This window comes from Cebus imitator, unplaced genomic scaffold (genome assembly GCF_001604975.1).
Source record: "Cebus imitator isolate Cc_AM_T3 unplaced genomic scaffold, Cebus_imitator-1.0 Scaffold272, whole genome shotgun sequence".
Lineage (NCBI taxonomy): Eukaryota > Metazoa > Chordata > Mammalia > Primates > Cebidae > Cebus > Cebus imitator.
This window is the reverse complement of record NW_016107587.1, coordinates 2,178,470-2,182,056: the sequence shown is the minus strand read 5'-3', so window position 1 is coordinate 2,182,056 and position 3,587 is coordinate 2,178,470. Positions and strand designations below refer to the sequence as shown.

At 43.2% G+C, this 3,587-nt stretch overlaps 1 long non-coding RNA gene across 1 annotated transcript in view; it reads right to left on the bottom strand.

Moving 5' to 3' along the window:
* Positions 1-2,262: 2,262 nt before the first annotated feature.
* The window catches only part of LOC108284197, a 1,672-nt gene continuing 347 nt past the window's right edge, over positions 2,263-3,587 (bottom strand). The window contains exon 2 of the long non-coding RNA XR_001817117.2: positions 2,263-2,699. This is a non-coding gene — a long non-coding RNA (uncharacterized LOC108284197). The remainder of the gene's footprint in view (positions 2,700-3,587) is intronic.

The following is a 3,587-nucleotide window of genomic DNA, read 5'->3' as shown; positions in this document are numbered from 1 at the left end:
ACCATGTTGGCCAGGATGGTCTTGATCTCCTGACTTCATGATCTGCCCACCTCAGCCTCCCAAAGTTCTGGGATTACAGGCATGAGCCATTGCATCTGGCCAAGCCAAGATTTTTAAAATGTGAAAATGAAAGGTTCAACAATAGGAGAATGATCACATCGATGATGACACATTCGGATGGGCTGAGACGTAGTCAGTTGACAGAAATGCTCATACATGGTCTCAGTAATACGGGCAAATATTCCTCATGAGATATGCAGGGGAAAAAATTGTTTATATAGCTCAATTCAAAGTATTTAAAACATCTATGCTAAGGCTGAAAACATATGAACTGAATATTAACATTGTTAGAATACAGATGCCAGCATTATAGTAATTACCATTTATTTATTTACTACTTATTTTTATTTTTTTCATAATGACAATGAATTCATTTTTTGTGTTTTTTTGTTTTTTGTTTTTTGAGACTGAGTTTCACTCTTGTTGCCGAGGCTGGAGTGCAATGGCGCAATCTTGGCTCACCGGAACCTCCGCCTCCCAGGTTCAAGCAATTCTCCTGCCTCAGCTTCCCGAGTAGCTGGGATTACAGGCATGTGCCACCACACCCGGCTAATTTTTCTATTTTTAGTAGAGACAGGGTTTCTCCATGTTGGTCAGGCTGGTCTCAAACTCCAAAGTGCTGGGGTTACAGGTGTCAGCCACCTCATCGGGCCTTGGTTTTTTTTACATTTTTTAATTTTTTAATTTTTTTTTTGAGATGAAGTCTTGTTCTGTCGCCCAGGCTGGAGTGCAGTGGCACAATGATGGCTCACCGCAGCCTCTGCTTCCCAGGTTCAAGCAATCCCTGCCTTAGCCTCCTGAGTAGCTGGGATTACAGGCACACGCCACAATGCCTGGCTAATTTCTGTAATTTTAGTACAGACAGGGTTTCTCCATGTTGGCCAGGCTGGTCTCGAACTCCTGACCTCAAGTGATCTGCCCGCCTCAGCCTCCTAAAGTGCTTACAGGGGTGAGCCACTGTGCCCAGCCCACAGTGAATCATTTTATGATCAGAGAACAGGAGAGTGATAGGCAGCAGAGCTAGCACTTCTGTTCCAAAGCTAGGCGTGAGGCTCAGTGTTTGGCTTGTCTTACTTCCAATATGACATCATACAGGTGCATTCTATAAAATCTGTTTCCACTGTGAAGAAACCGACACTTAAGTAACAACTTAGCAGGAGAAGGAACGAACATTTGAACATGGGGCTTTTCTTCCCACTTCAAGTTTCATTCCTTCCATCATGTCACATGCCTTGCAGAGTCGTGAACTACTAGGGGATGAGTAGCTAACCCTAATGTCTCAGGGTTCATAGAAGTAACAAAGACGGGTCTCTTTAACTCCTTAAGAAATTCTTTTTCAGGCGTATCAGAATTCATAAATGTGATAACAACCCATTAAAATGTCAAGCATCTGCTTTTTGTTGAAATTGTATCTAACTTTTTAAATACCAATTGACACCAGCAATTAGTTTTTGGTGAATTGTGTTGCCTCTGGAGACATAGTTTCCAGAGCCACAGCTCAGGTATCAAAGTTTCCGAAATGAATTTGATCTAGCTGGGGATCAGGCCAAGCATATTACAATAGGGTGGCCATGAGGACAGCAAGGTTGGGGGAAGAAGAAGGCAGAGATGGGCAGGAATATAACTTAGGCCTGACCTTGAGTCCCCAAGGCCCCCATCTGATGTTCTGGAGAGCCTCCTCATACCCCTGTCTTGCGAGACTGCCCCAAAACACACCTCAAGCTCATTTCTTCAGTTTTTAGAAAATTAACGGATGCTGAGCTGGAATAACCATTAGCGACCATCTGGTCCAAACTTACTCTTTGAAATTGGAAGAGACTGAGATGCAGGGGAAGAATGGCATTTCTGCTGTTCCTGTTGCTGGCTGTACAGAAGACAATGTTTCTTGCATGGACAATAGCAGGAATTATTTTACAAGGGAAGAAACTGAAGCTCAGAGAGGTTTGCTTATATTCTCAAGATACTCAACATGTTCATTTTTTATAGGACAACCTCTATGGGTCTCTTCCAACCTCTCTCTGTCCAACTCTGAGCTGGGGGCTAAGTCTAACAATGGTACCAAATTCTCTACATAGAAGTGAGATTTTAACCCAGGTCTTTTTGGTTTTAGGGTTTATTCTCTTTTCATTGCCTTTAAAGGACTACCATAACTGAACAACTTCAACAATAAAATTTAATTTATTTTTAAGGCATTGAAAGATGTTTCTCTGAGGAATGCATTTATTCGCTATTTACTGAGGAACAACTCTAGGGTGCTAACAATATCACTATGATTGAGAGATGGTTCTTAGATCCATGAAGATTGTAGACCTTTATCCTCCTCACTGCACAATCCAACAAATAGACATTCATCCTATCGCTTACTGGTCACTTATTAAATCCTCACTGCATAGCAGACTCTGTGTGAAGACACATGGCTGTCAGATGGAGACTTCCAAGAAGTTTAGGGGGAGCAAGCGCTGGGGCACGAGTTACTGTTGCAATGCAGAGAGCTCTTGGTTGGCGGTATGGGGATACTGGGGCCTCTGTGACTATGGACTGGGCAATGGAGAGGTCTCAGCAGTCCAGGGCCTTCTCAAGAGACATTATCCAGCAACATATGAGCCAGTTCTTCCCGCCTCATTTCTTTCTGCATGTTCCTTTAGAGAAAAAAGAGAGGGAATTACATCTACAAAAGGGTTGCAACAAACAGGTTAATTCACCAAAAAAGACTTTTCTAGAACTTTTCCCCATCACTTGTGCCAGCTCCAAGTGAGAGACAGACCCATATATGGGGCCAGGCTGCACAAATCCGATCACCACCTATGGCTCAAGTTCTGCTCTTTGCTGGTCTGAACAGGTGCTAAAAAGGACTGAAAAGTAGAATTTGACAGCACTGGGGAACCTAGGTTTTTCAATTCATTCTTTCATCAGTGCATTCATTCATCAACACTATGAGCAGTTTCCAAGGGCCAGGCATGGACGGATGCCTGGGGTACAGATACAGATGAAAGCAGCCCGCGGCCTGGAGAAATGCTTACTCTAATGGGACCAGTGGAAGGACTGAGAGGCAATGGTGGTCAAGTGCTGCTCTGTTTTTTAAGGAGCCACCTCTGCCTGCTGCTCCTCTCCAGGTCTTCTCCAAAGATCTGCCCACTAAAGGGTGAAAACAACAAAAAGAAAAACAAACTTTCCCACAAAATCAATTTCTTACATCAAATTTAATGAGCATGATTGATGCTCCATCTTGACTGATGGAAAATAAGCGAGAAAAGTTTTCTACCATAATTTATTATCTAAAGCATGTTATGCATGCATGTATATATGTGTGCCCACTTTGTTCCAGACAGGATTAAAAATCACTTACAAAGGAAAATAGGATATCTTTAGTTAATTGATTCTCTGGCTTTTCTTAGAAATTGGCATTCTTGGGCCGGGCGCGGTGGCTCAAGCCTGTAATCCCAGCACTTTGGGAGGCCGAGGCGGGTGGATCACGAGGTCAAGAGATCGAGACCATCCCGGTCAACATGGTGAAACCCTGTCTCTAC